Source organism: Mus caroli, chromosome 6 (genome assembly GCF_900094665.2).
Source record: "Mus caroli chromosome 6, CAROLI_EIJ_v1.1, whole genome shotgun sequence".
Lineage (NCBI taxonomy): Eukaryota > Metazoa > Chordata > Mammalia > Rodentia > Muridae > Mus > Mus caroli.
This window is the reverse complement of record NC_034575.1, coordinates 44517911-44537525: the sequence shown is the minus strand read 5'-3', so window position 1 is coordinate 44537525 and position 19615 is coordinate 44517911. Positions and strand designations below refer to the sequence as shown.

The following is a 19615-nucleotide window of genomic DNA, read 5'->3' as shown; positions in this document are numbered from 1 at the left end:
CGCATTCTTCTACATGATAACCGCCAGTTGTGCCAGCACCATTTGTTGAAAATGCTGTCTTTTTTCCACTGGATGGCTTTTGATCCCTTGTCAAAGATCAAGTGACCATAGGTGGTGTGTGGGTTCATTTCTGGGTCTTCGATTCTATTCCACTGGTCTACTTGTCTGTCACTATACCAGTACCATGCAGTTTTTATCACAATTGCTCTGTAGTACAGCTTTAGGTCGGGCATGGTGATGCCCCCAGAGATTCTTTTATCATTGAGAAGAGTTTTTGCTCTCCTAGGTTTTTTGTTATTCCAGATGAATTTGCAGATTTCCCTTTCTAATTCATTGAAGAATTGAGTTGGAATTTTGATGGGGATTGCATTGAATCTGTAGATTGCTTTTGGCAAGATGGCCATTTTTACTATACTGATCCTGCCAATCCATGAGCATGGGCGATCTTTCCATCTTCTGAGATCTTCTTTAATTTCGTTCTTCAGAGACCTTAAGTTCTTATCATACAGATCTTTCACTTCCTTAGTTAGAGTCACGCCAAGGTATTTTATATTATTTGTGACTATTGTGGTTCATTCCCCTTTTAACTGTTCTCCTCCACCTTGCTCCAGCTTGTAGCAGCCTCTAGAGGTGAGCCTGCACTGGGTACTGTCTCTTCAGGACTCCACTCTGCTACTGCTCTCTTCAAATTTCTTCAATGAAATCAGGAGCAGCCTGACAAACTAATCACATACTCTATTGAAATCACAGGCTATCACTGCCTGTGCTGTGCCTATCAACTTGACATAACCCTGGACACATCTTGGAAGAGGGAACCTCAACTGAGAAAACGCCTCTGTATGATCAGCATCTTCACAAGCCTGGGGGAGGGGGGCACTTTCATGACTGATAATGGATATGGTAGCGCCCTTTGTGTGCAGTGCCATTCCTGCGCAGGTGGGCCTGAGCATAGAAGAAAGCAGGATGAACAAGCTAGGAAGAGCAAAACAGTCAGAAGCCTCAGAAGCCCTCGCTTCCCCTGACCATAGATTATAACCTACATGTCAAAGAAACCCTTTCCTCCCCAAGTTACTTGTGGTCATGGTATTTTATCACAGCAGTAGAAACCTAACTAAGACACCGCTGCCAGTATCCCTAACAAGTGCATTCTTCTCAAGGGACCTTATTTATTTCTGGGGCTTCAAGTAGTATCAATATGATGACTTCAAAACCCCAGTTACAGGACAGAGCTCTTCAACTGCCTCTTAATGCACTCCATCAGGGAGTCACAAAGACTGTTTTTACCATTTTTAAAACTATTCACCCACCTTACCAAGCTGAGTCCTCCTATTATAGAGCCAAACTTTCATGTATATTATGATGTCATTATCTGTCCATTCTCTTTATAACTTGACTCTTGGGCTGGAGAGATGGCTCAGCATTGTCTGCTCTTGCAGAGGACCCTTGTTCAATTCCCAGAGCCCATATGGCTGGTCACAACTGTCTATAACTTCAGTTCCAGAGGATCTGACATCCTCTTCTGGCCTCCATGAGCAGAGACATCCATGCAAGCAAGACATCTATACACTTGGGGAAAAATAAATAAGTAATCAAAAACCTCATGTTTTTTCTTCTCTAAAATGCTTCTACTGGTCTACCAGGCCACGACCCTTCCTCCATGTTGTCCATGTCCATTCTATGTTCAAACATATCATTTACACTGACCCATGTGAGATACAGTTCTCGGAAAGAAAGTTAAACCTACATTAAAGCAAACCAAACAAACAAAACAGAGCTTGACTAAGCATTGCTATTCCTAATGTTCTTTTGCCCTGCAGTCAACCCTCTTTGAAAAAGTTTTGATATGAGTTCTAACTAACAAAACAGGTTGAAACTTAGTACAAAAAAAAATAAAGTTTTACTATTAAATCAATACGGTCTGAAAGAATTTTTATAAATCTAATGAGCACTAAAAAAAAAAAAGAAACAGGCCATAGGATCAATGCCACATTTTATTAATTTTAAACATTTGCGTCATTTAAAATGAGTACCTCAAAACTATTAGACTGATGAATCTTATCAGTAGACTGTTTCCAAGCAGCACACATGTTTACTTAGAAAAATAAGCCAGGCACGCCTTTAATCCCAACACTTGGGAGGCAGAGGCAGGCAGATTTCTGAGTTCGAGGCCAGCCTGGTCTACAGAGTGAGTTCCAGGACAGCCAGGGCTATACAGAGAAACCCTGTCTTGAAAAACCAAAAACCAAAACCACCAAACAAACAAAAAAAAAAAAAAAAAAAAAAAAAAAAAAAAAAANAAAAAAAAAAAAAAAAAAAAAAAAAAAAAAAAGAAAGAAAGAAAAAGAAGTAGACTTCAGAGAGATCCTGTCCTGCGACAACTTTGTTTTGCAGCAATGAAAATCAAACTCACAGCCTGGCACATATTAGCCAAGTGCTTTACCCCTGAGTTACATTTTTCTAGTTCAATTCAGTCAGAATAGAAATGACTGGAGAAAAATCACCTGCCTCTCTGCTTATCCACCTCTGTGGCACTAACTTTAAGCCACTACCACCTGTGCTGCAGTGGTCACCTGACAAATTCCCCTATTTCAATTTATTTATCAGCAATATTCTCTACAGAGTAGCTAGAACTGTCACTTAAAACATAGCACAGATCCATCCTACTGCTCTTTATTAAAATTGTCCCCCTATAAACACACCACACTCTGGCCCACAGCCTGCCATGGCACCTGCTTGAACCTCTCTGAGTTCATTTCTGATAGCTCCTTGCCTCTTGTCTGCTAACCTCCTCTCCTGTAAATGTGTCCCGCCCAGTCTGTGTCTTTCACTTACCTAGCTAGCATCTTTTCCATGTTCTACTATCCCACTTGAAATCACCTAGAGATTCCACCTCCCTTCTTCCTTCCCTGTCTTTCTTTGTTTTCTTTTCTTTCCTTTCCTTTCCTTTCCTTTCCTTTCCTTTCCTTTCCTTTCCTTTCCTTTCCTTTCCTTTTCTTTTCAAACACAGGGTTTCTCTGTGTAGCTTTGGCTGTCTTACACTTTGCCAAACTGGCCTCAGCCTCACAGAGATCCGCCTAGCTAAGCCTGAAGCACTAGGATTAACAGCGTGCAACACCACTGCCCAGCAGTCCCATGAATCTTTATTTTCTTCAGCACTTAGTGTAGTTGTCACCTCCTCAGGAAGTAAACCCAATGCTCCCTCTACCCTAAGAGCACCCAACCTGTCTCTTATCAACACACTCACCTAGCTGTTCCCTCTGACACTCAAGACACTGCCTTGATCCACAGCTGGCACTCAGGGACTTTTCAGTGTCTCATGTCTGTGAAAGCTGTGTCTTCTAGGATTCGCACTCGGTATTTCCCATAAAATGTTCCAAGGGCACCAAGTGTGCAAACCTCACCATGGTAACACCCAAATCTGTTCTGTGCCACCTCCCTCCCCGCATTCCCTCTTAATTAAAGCTAGCAAGTGTAACTAGTCACCCTCGTATGCTCTCCATCACAGAGACCTTGGAAATTCAGAATTTTGTATATTTGCCTTTTGCTATTCCACTGTCACTACTTTAGTTTATAACTTATTCCCTCTCATGTCAAAATCTAAAACCAAGTTTATTTTTGTGCTGCTGTGATAAAACACCCTGACAAAAGCACCTCACAGGAGGCCTGCTCTGGCTCACAGTTCGAAGGCACAGTCTAGCAAGGTGGTGTGTGTGTGTGGGGGGGGGGGGTGTCAAGGAGGAAGAACAATGAGTGCCTGCTGTTACTCAGCTCCCTTCTCCCACTTACAGAGCCATGATTCCAGCCAGGGAATGGTGCCACTCAGGGCTCAGGCCCTTCCACTTCAACTAATGAAACCAGAATACCCACAACAGGCACCCAGAGGGCTCTCTCTCGGGGGACTTCAGATCCTGTCAAGCGGATAATTAACAGTGGCCTCCACATCTTGCTATGGTTTGAGTATGAGTTCTCTCACCTCAAACTCACAGTGGTGCTTAGTCTCTATTGAGAGATAGGAGAAGGAAATGTAACCTGACTACACTATTGATAGGCTAGGGCTTTGGAGTGCATCAGGATTAAATCTTAGAAGAGGGAGGGAAAAAGGACAGACATGCTTCCTGACACTCTACCAACATGAAGGCCAACGGCAGATGTGGCCATGAAACCTTCCAGAACTGTGAGCCAAATAACCTCATTTCCTTAATTTATCCAGTCTGTGATATGTGTTATTACTAACCTTAAAATGAATAAGATAATCTCTATTATCACCCTTTAAGTGAGTGTTCCTGTACACAAATGTGCTTCTTCTCCCCTGGGAAGTCCACTGATCTACTAGTTCACCATCAAGTACAAAATCCAAATTCTTCCTGTGGTTCTGCCCTATTTTTCCGTACAGGGATTTACTCATGGTCTCCAGTAAAGGATTCAAAGTTCAAACTGAGCAAAGAAGTTACAGTAAAAACCCTTAGTAAACATCTGGAAGAATGTGCCCCTAATCAGGCTACATGGAATTACCTTGAATAAAAACCCAGCCAAGCAAGAGCACAAAGTTCAAAATGCCTAACTGAAAAGACAATAGAAAGGCAGGCTGCTGAAGAGGAGAGCAGGGAACGCTGGGTAATCTTGCACTGTAGCCCTTAGAGGCACACACAAGCTTATCCCAAGATTTTCTCTGGGCCTCCCTTGAGAATGTGTAAATACAAATATTTTTCCTTTATAGGACAGTCAATACCTGCTGTGTAAAGTTGAAGACACAGATGTTTTCTAAGATGCACAGTTTATTTTTAAACATAACAGTGCCACTCCTCTGCTGAGAGGGCCTTGGAAATGTGCTGGAGCATTATGCTGTGCCAAGGACCCATGTAGCTTTAAGGGTGATTCTCCACCAAGGATCTGGCCAAAAACACTCTTCACTGACTGGTAGGAAACACCACTAGTGTAACAACTCTGAAACTGTAGCAATGATTCATCTTATGAAAAAAGAGTAGAGAGAGAAACTTTATTTTCTTTTTATGTAGCTCAGGCTGGCCTTGAACTGAGATATCCACCTGCCTCTGCCTCTGGAATACTGGGATTGAAAGCATGTGTCATTTTGTTTATCATGTGTCTTAGTTAACTGCTCTATTGCTATGAAGAGACACCATAACCAAGGCAATTTACAGAAGAAAACATTTACCTGGGGGCATGCTTACAGTTTCAGAGGATTGATCAATGACCGTCATGGTGGGGACTTTGTAGAAGGCAAACATAGTACTGGAGAAATAGCTGAGCTGAGCTAAGCTTTACATCCTGATCTGCAGGAAGCAGGCAGGGAAAGACAGACACTTGGGTGTCTAGCATTGGCTTCTGAAACCTCAAAGCCCACCTCCAGAGGCAGATTTTTTTCCAACAAGGGCATATCTATTCCAACAAGGCCACACCTCCTAAACCTTCTCAAACAGTTCCTCTCCTTAGTGACTAAGCCCTTCAAATATATTAGCCTATGAGGGCCATTCTTTTTCAAACTATCACTTCATATAACAATTTCTTTTAAATGTTCATTTAAAGTAAGTATTTTATAAATAAGTAATGGGTCTGGGTTTGGTGGCACCTTTAATCTCTGCACTCAGGAGATAGAGGCTGGCAAGTCTCTGTGATCTGTGAGTTCAAGGCCAGCCTGTCTGCATGGTAAGCTCCCAGCAAGCCAAAACCACAAAGGAAGACTCTGTCTCAAAAAAAAAAAAAAAAAAAAAAAAAATTAACATAAATAAGTAAGTAAGGGGACTGGGCCTGGTTAAACCCTCCCTCAAAGCACTAGGGTCAGAGAAACACAACTGAACACCCTGGAATTCTTGGGCTCCTAAGAGCAGTGTGTGCAAAGCTTTTAGCTAAAATATCTCAAGCATTAAACAGGCTTACAAATGCTCACAGTAGCTGGGCATGGTGGCGCATGCCTTTAATCCCACCACTTGGGAGGCAGAAGCAGGCGGATTTCTGAGTTCGAGGCCAGCCTGGTCTACAAAGTGAGTTCCAGGACAGCCAGGGCTATACAAAGAAACCCTGTCTCGAAAAACAAACAAACAAACAAACAAACAACCTTGGCTGGGTGGGATCTCCAGTCATCAACACTCCGTAAATCTCTTTATCTCCTTCCTTAGTACCTTTCCAACAAGTTGGCTCATGGTGCAGCTGCTTTTGTTCCTTTGGATTTGTGAAGCCCTTCATAATTGCATCCTTATATTTTACATAGTTGAGAAGTTATATATTTCGAACCCATGTTTTTAGAGTTCTTTCCTCAGCTTTAAGGGCAGTCCTGAAGGTCCCAGCGTTTACCATTTTGCCACAACTTCACCTCTCGGACTCATGCTGTCACTGATTACCATTAAAAGTCATTAAAAGGGAGGGCATTCCTTGAAAGAGGAAGTAAAATACATAATAGGAGCAAGCCTGGCAACCACAGCAGCCATCTACACACAGAGGCCCATGCTTGCTGGCCCTGTCTTAGGGGCAGGAATGCAAATGCATTGAGCTAATAAGCATTGATGTTTCTTTAATCTAAAAGTGAAATTTCATGTTCACTTAGTAAATACCTGATGATAATTTGGCATTAAAGACATAATACGACTGTAAAATACATTTGCTATGTTGTTCTTTTATGCAATCAAGAAAAAGACATCAAAGCTGATCAATGCTAAAAACCACCTTAATATCAAATACTCGAATACACGTCATTTCTATGGCTGTTAAATCTTGTTTTTAATATTCTGTGATCAATATTATCATATCCTTGCTACCATTAATATCTTTATTTTGGGGAGACTAGAGGGGGAAAGACAAAGGGACTGAAGCAGGCCTCTTTCTATAGCACAGGCTACCCTAGAATTCTCTATTCCCAGGATACCCTAAAACTTGCAATCCTCCTGCTTCATCCCCTCCTGAGAGCCAGGATTATAAATATAACTCAACAAGATCAGCTTGGTACCTTAATTTTCTAATTTTTGTGATTTCTGTGGTTCTTCTATACCTTACGTGACAACCCCCATACAATTCATGCATCACAGTTACTGTCCTTTCCCTGAGATTGGCAGTGTGTTGTGCAGCGATAGATGAAATCCTACTTAGCATTTTATACCTAACTAGATGGTCTCACATGAACTCTTTCATTTTTTAAATTAAACAATTATATACAGTTAAGAGTACTAACACTTAGGGAATATAAGGATTTATTATTTTAAGGAGGACGGGGCAGAGGGTGTATACCCAGTGTGTGTTCCCCCAACACACACACATGACCTAAAATAACTTTAAAGACCAGATCAGGGCTTATCTGAAGAAAAAGACAAGTTCTTGGGGAGCTCTCAAACCTGAAAACTCAGAGACAGACTGCATAAGAATCCCTGGAAAAGTTTAAAATGTGTCCCCTAAGGCATTTGGTTTGTTATGGTGGGTTCCCAGCACCCCTCAATTTACTCCTTACCGCCGACTCTGACCACCTTTAACCTGCAGCTAGCAGCTTCTTTGTGACTGCAAAAGGCTATCCCACAACTCACTTGGAAACACTTAACTGGAGAAAAACCTCTGCTTTTCTGTCTTCGGGAGTGTTTGTATTTCTCTTCTGACCATCTAGGCTTTCCTCTATGCAGCCCGACTCCTTCTGTAGCACCCAGAGCTGCCCGAATCTCCCTGATCTTTTCCATCCTGTCTGCACACTGCACACCTCATTCCTAAATTCATCCATGTTACTCATTCCATGGAAGGCCTTTCCCACCCTTGTCAATTTCTAACCAATTCATGGCCACCTTCTAATTGGGTGCAATCAGTTTTATAGTCTTCAAACTTATCTCAAGATTAATGCAACCAAACAGAGAGCAAGTTTCTACCCATAGGGAACTTTCTTTTTTTTTTTTTTAAACGTTATTTCTAAATAATTAAAATTTTATTTATTTATTAGGGCTGGATACGTGGACATCAGAGGACAACTTATCAGATCTTTTGTTCTACCTTGAGGGTCCCAGGGATCAGCTGGCTTAGAGGCAGGTATTTTTACTAGCTGGCCGTTCTAGATTGACTTTCTGCTGTGGTGATAAAAAAAAACTGGCCAAAATTAACTTGTGGAAGAAAGATTTATTTCATTTTACAACTTCCAGGTCACAATCCATCTCCATCGCTAAGGGAAGTTGAGGTAAGAACTGAAGGCAGGAAATGAAGCAGAAGCTGTGGAGGAATGCTGATAACCTGCTTGCTTCCCATGGTCTGTTCAGTTTATTCCCTTGTACAATCCAGCACCATGTGCCCAAGAGCAGCACCACTCCCAGTGGGCTGGGCCCTCCCAAGTCAATCACTAATCAAGAAATGCCTACTGACTTGACTGCAGGCCAATCTGATGGAGGCAGCTCTGCAACTTAGGTCCCCTCTTCCTAGGTGATTCCAACTTCTGTCAAGTTGACAGAAAAACAACCATCCCGTCCTCCTGAATAATTTTATAACTTACAATGTTATTCTTAGTAACAATGTTACTTATTTGCTAAACTTTCCTAATGGATTTTTTTTTTAGAAATTATAAGCATAGCCTATGTTCAGGGAATGATGTTTGGCTGGAGAAAACAAAGTTTATTTCCTCAAACTATACACTGGAATCTTGTATTATATATATTTGAAGCTTCCAGAATATTCATATTCAGATTTATTTTCAGTGAAAATTTTTACTGAAAAGTAACAAAGTATAAATAGATCCTTTTGGAAACATATAAGAAAAGAAAGCACAGATTTAGATAAAAGATAAAAAGCAAAATTAGCAGAGTAGGACTAGAAAACACTGGAGTGGAGATAAGAAAGCATAGACAGCAGACAGAAGAGAAAGAGAAAGGAGGAGAGCCCTCCAAGGAAGAGCTTCACTGCGGCCGTCTTACCGACACTGGCATGAAACGGAGTGGAAGCACAGCCTGCTAGGCTACAGCAGGCTCAACAGGAGAAAAGGCTGCTAAAAGCGTTCCCTGACATTCCAGCTGTACTATCTGTGAGACAGTAGACTGAGTCAGGAACTTTAAAGAGAATGTAAGAAAATTTTCACGTAACTCGAAAGTTTCTCTCAACAAGCAGTGACTAAGTGTTTAAGCAATGAATTGCATATTATCGTGACTTTCTAAATTAAGTAGCATAAAATGTTGAAAATATGTTCTTTTAAAACTCTCATTGGGAGACCATTAAAATATCCTAAGAACTTTTATGAGTTCATTCACAACTTCAATCTCCTTAACCTTATTTACCTACAAAGTCAAATTCCGTCATTAAAAAAAAAAAATCTGCTTTGAAGTTTTCAAGAACTCAAACCTGACAATTTATGAAAGCTTGCTAAAACTAGATTGCCCAAAAAAATTCAAATATCTTAAATGGCTGAATTTTTTTCATTTTTCTCATTCCAAACAAGTACTGGTTTTAAAAAAGAAAATAAAAATGATTTAAATATATTAGTGTAAAAATCAGAATGATTATTTCCAAAATAGGTAACTTCAACTTTACTCAATTACCCTAAGATCCAAAGACCAAAGCGGCAGCTAGAGTACTAAAAGATGAACAACTTTCCTTTAAAAAAAAAAGTTGAAGCATCCACAAAACAGTATGTGCATGTAGCCATACATAATAAATTCAGTTGAAGATAACCATACTCCTCTGAAATGCTAAAAGTACCCATTATATGATAATGAGCTACTATGGATCTATTAGAAGTATATATATAGATAGATAGATAGATATAGATATGTATATATATATTGCTTTATTCAAAACAAGATGCCACCTCATTGAATACTGCTTGTACTCTACAGACTTTTAGCAGAAAAATACAAGAAAAACTGGGACTGTGTGAGTTATAAAACCTTCATGCTAGAAGGAACTCAGCTCACCTACTGCACTTTCTCAGTCAATATTTGATTGATCATTGTAAATACATTGAAAGGTCAGATGAAAATAGACAGTAACTAGTCAACAGATCATAATTTAAAATAAAAATTATTTTCAAAGTATTTACTTAAACCTATATTGTAGGAAGGAAAAAAAACTATGAATCAAAAAAGGGAACTTAACTAAAAATCTATTAGGTATTAGATTCTGTGCATCCCACACTATACCATACAGTAAGAGAAAGCAGTTCCTGCCTGAATTACATTTACTGAACACCTAAAACGTTATAGTTTATTTATATTAACCAATTAAAATCATAGACAGTATGGCAGTGCAGCACACCTATAATCCAAGCACTGGGGCAGGATGATCACTAAGTCAACACCAGTTTGGGGTTACAGAGAAAGACCCTTTCTCCAACGACACTGTGAAACTTTCTCACAGTAAACATACTGTTCTAACTAAACAGAGCTCCATCATCTGAACATTATAAAAGAACATCGGAAAAGCTGAGGCTACTACCCCGAACCAACACCCTTATCGTGTTGAGAAAAAAATATGGGAAAAGAAAGAAGAAAATAATATTTTAAATAAAACTTTTTAATTAATTTAAATTTTAAATTAGAAACTTTAACGTTTCTAACTTAAATTTAAGCTTAAAATTAAATCAAAAATTTAAAAATTACTGGGCGTGGTGGTGCACGCCTTTAATCCCAGCACTCGGGAGGCAGAGGCAGGTGGATTTCTGAGTTCGAGGTCAGCCTGGTCTACAAAGTGAGTTCCAGGACAGCCAGAGCTATACAGAGAAACCCTGTCTCAAAAATAAATAAATAAATAAATTTAAAAATTAAAAAAATTATTTTTAAAATTTAAATGTTTATTATATTTAATAAAAAGAAATGTTTTTAGCAAAAAATGAAGTATAAAGCAGATGCTAATAAATCATAAGATGATAAATCATAGTAATATTCTATAGTTTATAAATTCTATGATTTTAGTATTGTTATAGTTAGATTCAGTTGTCAACTTGACACAAACTTAAAGTCACCTATGTAGAAGGCACCACAACTGAAGAATAGCTTAGACTGTACTGTGCCCTGGCTGTATGTCTTTTTATTAACTATTAATTGACATAGGAAGGCCTGGCCCACCCATCTCTAGGCAGGTAAGTCAAGCCTAAGAAAGCTGGTTGAGCAAGCCAAAGGGAACATGCTGTGTCAGCAGCTGTCCTCTGTGGCTTCTGTGGGACTATGTCAGATGATGGAATATAAACTATAAGCCTAAAATGAACCCTTTCCTTCCCAAATTGCTTTTGGTCGTATTATTTATTACAGCAATAAAGTCAATTAGGACAAGATTAAACAAAATTCCCTGAAACATGCAAGAATTTCTAAAGAAGTACGACATCAGCCATAGTCATCTCACTAGGTTAGAAGCTATGAAAATAGGGGGGATCTGAAAATAAGATTTCAAAACACACTACTTTATGTATATCTTATTGTATATGATACAGACTATGGTACTGCAGGTATCAAGTTCAATAGCTTGGAAAGACCCAAAGACACTAAGGGACAAAACAAGATTAACTGTTATAATCAAGGGTGGGCAAGACAGGCAAACAACTGTGGAGTCCCCACCTCAGGATCACCTCCACTACCAAGCCAACCTCTCAGTGCTAAAGTACCACAGGAGGGAGGAGCCAGAAGTCCTGGCAAGACACGTTCCTAAAATCAGCACAATAACATTTATGTTTTAAGTACTTACTTATTAGTTAAGTTACTGATGCATCATTTTTTTTTGTTAACTCAAATCAATAAACACACACACACACACACACACACACACACAGAGAGTCACTAAACAGCCCTGGATGGACTAATTGTTCTACAGCTTAGCAAGCCTCTCAGACCTGTCATTCTCCTGCCTCTGCAGCCTCAGTACTGAAATTCCAGGCATGTGTCACCACATCCAGTCAGTAGATGCCCTGAGACTAGTGTTTATCAACCCATGCCACTGACATTGTGGGTGACTGTTGCTTTCTTTCCAGGGCTGTCCTGGGCAGTCTTTGCAGCACCCCTCACTTAGAATCCGGTCACCCATTGCAACACCTCTCATCTGTGACAATGAAATACGCCTGAGGACAGAGTGTCAGCAAAATTATCCCTTGTTAAGAAAAACTACTATACAGAAGGAGAACGGGGTAGGAAGGATTTCTTAGCCATTCTTCCTTTTCTAAACCAAACTAAACACATGCTCTTCTGAGAGGCTGAACGAAGGTCTTCCTTCCCCAAGGAATCCACCCTAACCTCTGGGAACCCAACACTACCTCCTCAAGGAAAAACATAAAGAGTGAAATCATGTTAAATAAGGATCTTTTGAGGAAGATGGAAGTGGGGAACAGAAAAGATACAGAAATGGGAGGACGGAGCTGTGAGCTTTGAAAGGTGGCCTTCAGGTGAGAATAATGAGCCACAAGCTAAGGAACGCTTGTGAGAAGCTGGGAAAAAGCAACTAAAACCGCCCTCTGGGTCCCTGAACAGGCAGCCTGTGATCTCCCGATCTGGGCCCAATACTATTGATTACAGGCGTCTGGCTTTCAGGGTGGTGAGAAATTTACTGATTTTTGTTTAAGTCAGTAAGTGTGGCAATTTGTTTCAACAGTCAAGAAAAACTAAGAGACTCCAAAAGGATTTTATTTACATTTTAAAAATCTGCTGTTAAACCTGCAATTAGTAAATGAAATCATGTGTAGTGAGCACTTAGCATAGCTCCTGAACCCTGCCAGGCAAGTGGGGAGAGAAGATCCAAGGTTCCTAAGAATGAAGACACAGAAACCAACTTCACATAACAAACGTTACACAAGTTATGTGGTACAGTTTGTCTTGAATGAAAAGAAAAACGGTGGATGAGGTCAACCAATGACAGTTTCTTGAGGAAGGAAAGCCTGAACCCTTACTATTAGAGATTGAGAAAAAGAAATGATCATGGGCAAAGCACAGGAGTGTGTGTGTGTGGGTGTGTGGGTCGAGGAGGAGTAAGCCTCCTCTGCCTGCTGCAGTGAGGACCTGCCTGATGTGGGAGAGGGCAGACTGAGTGCTAACGTTAAGTAATCTAAATAACACAGAACCAACCTCAAAAACACTCTTAATAATCTGGTAGTAAACGGACTTTTTCACAGGACATATTCATTTATACACAAGCTGTGGCTCTTAGGGGCTTTTATCAATATAAACATGCTAGAATTGAAATCCTTTACCATGGGGTAACTACAAAGGCCGGGTACTTACACAGAGAGCACACTGTACCAGTCACTCTGCAGCAAAAGTACCTACAAAACCTCATAAAGCAAATATCTTTAAACATTTAACTAAACGTCCTTACATTTCCCAAAGCCAATACTCCTCCTCCAAGATGAAGGCCCTCGGAAGTCTCCCAGGTCTCCAAGCCTGTCCTCACTTCTTTTCCTGAGCATAGAGCACATAAGTCATTCTCCTCCCACTCTCACAAACTTCCAGCTGTCTGTCCACCCACCTTTTCCTAACACCTCTCCTACCCAGCTAATATCTCTGTGCTACACAACAAGGTAACACAAAACATCCAATTGCACGCAATGCAGTGAACAAAACTTTCTTCAAACTGTCTTGTTGCTCACTTGTTTGTTGTTGTTTCTGGTTTTATTTTAGTTTCTGTTTTGGTTTTTGAGACAGGGTTTCTCTGTGTAGCCCTGGCTGTCCTAGAACTCACTCAGTAGACCAGGCTGGCCTCCAACTCAGAGGTCTGCCTGCCTCTGCTTCATTAAAGGCGTGCACCATCACTGCCAAAAATGTCTTAAGTACATTTGCAAGTGACATAACATTTGTATTAAGATTTCTTCCAAAGACACCAAATTACTTTCTGATTTTTTATAAAAGTAATAGGTTTAGTTCCTTCCACTCAGTCTTCTAGGTATCAGAATAAAAGAGAAGGTGACCACCTGGTTTTTGCAGAGTAAAAGAGAAGGCCAGTTTCGTTAGCTTCATGAGTGAAGCCAGAAAGTAGTTAGTGTTCAGATAAATAAGATGCATGTTAGTTCTTCAACCTCTATGTCGATTTGTTCATGTTTCTAGCCTTTCCTTAATTTCCAGCAGTCACCTTAATGTTTTTTAGAATTCAACTGCATCTAATTTTAGTACTTTGTATTTCTGTAGCAATGCGAGAAAACTGGATAAGCTCCATCCTCTTTAAAACCATTAGCAGAACATCTTTGATCTGTGAATTTGATAGATGAAAATGGTACATAATAGGATTTCTTGTTTTGGTTAGTTTTTTAAGCAGGGTCTCACTGTATAGTTTTGGTTGCCTTGGTTTCCTGAGTGCTAAATTTACAGACATGTGTTGCCACACCCAATACTCAGTTTTGGTTTATACTTGAATTATATATGAGTTTGAAAGTCTTAACATATGCATAAAATAATTTGGATTTCCTATTTTCAGATTCTATCCATGGCTTTTCCTACTTGGTGTTAAAATCTTTTGTTGGTTAGTAAATATCCTTTACATATTAAGGAAGTCTTTTTTTTTCTTTTCTTTTTTAAAAGATTTATCTTATGTATGTGAGTACACTATTTCTCTCTTCAGACACACCAGAAGAGAGCATCAGATCCAATTACAGATGGTTGTGAACCACCATGCGGATTCTGGGAATTGAACTCAGGATCTCTGGAAGAGCAGCTGGTGCTCTTAACTGCTGAGCCATCTCTCCAGCCTGGAAGTCTTTTGTCTTCAGTAGAAATCCAAGTATTTCCCCAGTTTCTTTATTATCATCATTTTTATTATTTCATAATATACTGATTCTTTCATACATATATCGTTCTTAAACAAACGTAAGCTCTTCTCATTAAGTGTAATTCTTTTGTATATCCCTAGTAGAATGCTTTTCAGATATATGGAACTGAAGCTTAAATTAAAGGGTAAAGATAAAACTGCTTTTGGAATGACTGAGCATAGATCTTATCATGGGGTGTCTACTGGGAATGCACACGGTTACAATAAGTACCACCAAGTTCCGGTAGCGTAAGCCAGTCTGCCAAACTGAAGTAAAGAGCAACCAGTACTGACTGCTGTCTCAGGTTGTAACAATACAGAAGCAGCCGGTGGGCATATTTCTACTAAGAGGAACAGAAAGTGCTCCTCTGTAGCCAGAGTAAAGCAACAACAGGAGCTGTAGTAGGAAGGGTAAGGAACCTACCAACAGGGAGTCTAAAAGAAAAGGCGGAATATGACAAGCTGAGTGACATGCACAAGATAGCAAAGAGTGGGGAAAAATCTGAAAATAAGCTAAAAAGTGAAACAAAACAAAACCATAAAACAAACAAAACCTACTCACTGTATTGTCTTCTATTTCAATTTTCATTCTACCTTAAATCTGTGATAACTTCAAAGGGGAGGCCTTTTGAAATTACCATCCCCAGGTATTTAAAACAATACTTAAGTATCAGTGGAAGCTAGCAACAAATGAACATTTTTAAATAAGCAGAATATGTCTCTTCCGGTATGTTACACTGAAAAACAAACAAACATACAAACAAACAAGCGGGCCTGAGCATTCAAAGAGCTCACGTCTCTTCCAGGACTGAGGTGCAGTTCTCAGCACCCATATGCAGGACCTCACAACCGCCTGTAAGCTTTCAATGGCTCCAATGGCTTCTCCTAACCTCCATGGGCAACACGTGTGTGTGGTACACAGGCAGACACTCAGGCACACCCACACGCATACAAAATACATTTTTTTTTAAAGGAAAGGAAAGATGAATTTCAGGACAAAACTAAAATTGTCTTAAAGTTTCTTTTAAAGAAAAAAAAAAAGAAGCAATTTAGAAGATGGGAACTATTCCAAATTGTTCACCATTATGTGGATGAATGTACCATGCAGAAAATTTGAGAAAGGTCTTCGAGTTATTCTATCATAATTAAGGGAGGCCATAAGTTACCTTCTCTCTGACTTGCTAAAATGCATTTTACTTTGTTTAACTGAGCTCACATTCTGAAATGGCCAGAACAAGGTTAAATATTGTCAGAAAAGAGAATGTATAAATCTGACTTTATTATACTACATAAGAATAATCATAATTTAACGGTCAGAGTATAGGTTTTAACACAAGACCACCTTTTCTCTGCATGAATATGAACACAGATTTAACTACAAGAGATGCTTTGCTATCTCTTCCTCTAAAAGTTTTTAAAAGGAGCCTAATCTGCTTTAAAAACGTTTGGAATTAGTATATTTCATACAAGAGTGATGATCTCCCCAGACCCTTCAACACGACTAGTATCTGTGTACATCAAGCCTGCACCGCTTCTAAGATTAATGCCAGTAAAATCAGCTCTCTGAAAGCACTCATGAATCCAAGGTTTCATGGTTAGTTAGCCCATGGAACTAGCAGTAGCCCAAAAAGTACGCTGTTACTAAGTCTATGAGGAGAGGTACTTTGTGAGTGGAGTGGAGTGTGAGTTAAAGGAGAAGGCATCACACACACTGAGCTCCAGACTCCGTTCTCAATGCAGCCTCCTTAGCAGCCGCTCCAGCAGTTTGGCAAAGCGCCCAGGACGATTAGCAGCCAGAGCATGCAGAGCAGGGATCCTGTTGAGATGAACTGCAAAGGCTCCCCCAAGTGGTCACAAACAAATGACAGCCACGTCTGGGCTAATCACTGCTGCGGCTTTGACTCCAACCAAAAATACTCTAAGTAAAGCTGGTGCCTATAATTAGAGAAAAATGTAATCAAATACTAGTACCCCACACGAGAGTAGCGAGAGCATCATGATTTCAGATCCCATGTTTATGAACAAGCACTATTTTGGAAGGAAAAAAAACTAACAGTAAAACAAAACTACAATAATTTTTCTCGATAGATTTTTCTGGGGATGACAGTTCTCTCAAAGAGATGAGTACTTTTCAAATCTGCTTGCCCATCCCTAAATATCAGCATATCCTAAGTAACTACATCTACTTGAAGATCAGTTCTGATACAAATTTAGTTACGTATCAAAAGAAATACATGGAACATGAGAATTTATCAGCTCTACTACATATCCAACTTACAATTTACAAAAGTTCTCTTCTCACTAGTAATCCGCATTGACTGTACATGACATAAACAATACAATCAGGTCTTCCTACCTTTCTCTGTATTTATTTTATTAGTGTTTTAACTGTCTGAGTCTTGGACTAGCTTGAGCTCTGTATTGTTTGCAACTCTCTCAGCAATGATTTGCGGATGTCCCCCACTTCTGATAAAGCTCAGATGTCCAAAATGTGCAAAGCATTTCATTAAAACATCTGCTGTCTTCTGATAACCATCCATTTTTCAGTGGTAAAGCTTATATAGGTATGGTATAGAGTCAAACAAGCAACACAATTTTAAAACATTATAAAACAGGTACCCAGGGTCTTGTGACTTTCTTTCTTTTTTGTTTTCAATCTCAAATTTAAAGGGAAAGGAGAGAAGCAGCCTGGGTAGCCTTCTGACACAATTTCAGCTTCAGGAAAAAAAAAAAAAAAATGAGCTTAGGAAAAAAAGCAAATTGCTCCTTCAAATATTTTTTTTAAAAAATTATAAAATCCAACAGTTTTCCTGAAGAGGAGAAAAAGGATTGTCTTATATAGAGCTATCAAACTTAACTCTAACAGCTTGATATTTTTACCTCAAAACTTTGTGTGTGTGTGTGTGTATTTCAATATTCCAAGGTGGAAATGAGATTCACTGCAATAATTTACAAGACACACACACACACCATAAGCCCGCGCTCCTACATAGCCTGTAGTCTCCATAGGACAAAATAGAGCAACTCAAAGTGTAACCATTTTTGCATTATGTAACCCTAATTTGGAATAAAAGAAACATGAGCCTTACAGAACAATGTATGTATTTAAACAATAATTTAATAATTTAAATATATGAAAGCTTTAAGAAACAAATGACCTCAAAATGAAACAACCCCCAAAGTTATTTGTTTACAGAGCAATAAGGCCTCTAACCACAAAACTACAATCAGGCCTAGTAGTTTATCATAACCACACAGTCAATGGCTGGTGCCTTGTTTGACCAGTGTACCAAAACTATCTCAGCCTTGGTTAAGGGTAAATTACCTCTCCTAACACATGAGACGTATGTAAGTTTCCAAAAAAGAAATAATGACCTGAAACACTACATGGGAAGAAATGGCTGCTAACTCATATTCCAAGTGAAGACCAATTTAACGCACCCCGAATGCTGTCAGCTATATGACAAGGAACCCCATTCAGGAGGGCTAAAGTAAAATTCCAAGAATTCCCAGAGGCGTAGGAAAAGAGTAAAAGCATGGCTAGCCTGACCTTAACCGGCTGCTTTTTGAGTAATGCGGAGAATTTTCTGAGCCTTGCCTACAGCCTTGAGTCTCTTCCTCATCCTCCTTCTCCCCACCTACACAAATACTCACCCCAGAAAAGGGGAGCTTAATGAATGTTATCTCGAGCTGCGATCCCAGGAACTGGTACCTTGAGAATAAACTCCCAATAAAGTGTTTAAAAAAAAAAAAGAGTCCCCCCAGCAAGAAAAATAACCAAAGACACCCCAACCAATCCACAAGCTGTCACCGCGCTGTCCGATCTTCCATCCACTCCTCTCCGGCCTGCCGTCCGGCCAAAATAGAAGTGGGGGAAGAGAAGGCAGGCACCTTTCTGCTTTCAGGCAAATGTGTCCTGGCTCCGAGAGCACGCGCTGAGCGGCGACCGCCCCCGCAGAGGCGTGTGCTCGCCCACGGCCACTTTAGCCAAACAACTGGAACCTCGTGGCTCGGAAGTGGCAGCAGGAGTTGCAGCAAGCCTCCACCCGGGGATCTCTGAGCCCCCAAAGGTGTCAGTCCCAGCGCCAGCCCGCTCGCTCGCCCGCCCGGGTCCACGCCGAGGCGCCCGCGCCGCAGAGGAGGCGGCCGGCCCCGCCCGGAAGGGGCGGCCCGCGGGGGACGCGTGGGGCGAGGGGCGCGCGAGGGACACGCCGTGGCTCCCGCGCCCAGGTGGCAGGGGCGGGGCCCGCGTGGCGCCGCCGGGCTTGGGGCGCCCGGGCCGGCCGTTACCGCACCGCGTGGGGCCGCCACTCACCGGCTCGCACCTCGGCCGCCTCCGCGCCGCCGCTCCACTCATCAGCCGCGGGAGCCGCGCAGCCCCATCTACCGACTCAGGGGCTCGCGGTCGGGCGGCCGACTTCCGCCGTCCCCGCCGGCCTCGCCCTTCGCCCGGCTCCGGGCGCTGCCGCTGCCCGCCGGCCCGTGCGGCCAGCCTCTCTCAGTCGCTCCGCTCCCGCCGTCGCCGCCGGGGCGCGCTCCTCCCGGCCTCGCGCGTGCGCCGGACGCGGCGGAGCGCGCGGACTCGTGCGCGCGGAGATTTCCCCCCTCCCCCGCCAGCCCCCGCCCAGCCCGGCCCCGCCCCTCGGTTGTGGCCTGGCCGCCAGGTGCTGCCACCAGAGGGCCCCGCGGGCGGGTCCCTTAGGGTCGCCTTGGCCCAGCGCGCGTCCTCCACGTTCTGTGGGAGAGGAGCGGGAACGGCCGAGAGCGGCTTATAGCACAAAGGAGACGCGAGAGTCCTGGAGCCCGCGCCCGCCACTCTTCTTACAGCCCTGACTCCGAGGTGGACTTGAAGGGGGACTGAATTTTCTCCCAAAGGCCCAACCCGAGGCGATGGTTCACACCCGACAAATGAAAGGACACTAGCTTCTTTCATAGT

General features: G+C 41.5%; 1 protein-coding gene across 5 annotated transcripts in view; it reads right to left on the bottom strand.

Moving 5' to 3' along the window:
* Mpp6 (membrane palmitoylated protein 6) overlaps window positions 1-19219 on the bottom strand; it is an 87207-nt gene extending 67988 nt beyond the window's left edge. For 2 of the 5 annotated variants that reach the window (XM_021165218.2, XM_021165217.2), the window contains exon 1: window positions 18995-19219. The gene's annotated coding sequence lies outside the window, so the exon portion shown is untranslated. The other 3 variants (XM_029478381.1, XM_029478379.1, XM_029478380.1) reach the window with 3 other exon arrangements.
* Window positions 19220-19615: the final 396 nt, after the last annotated feature.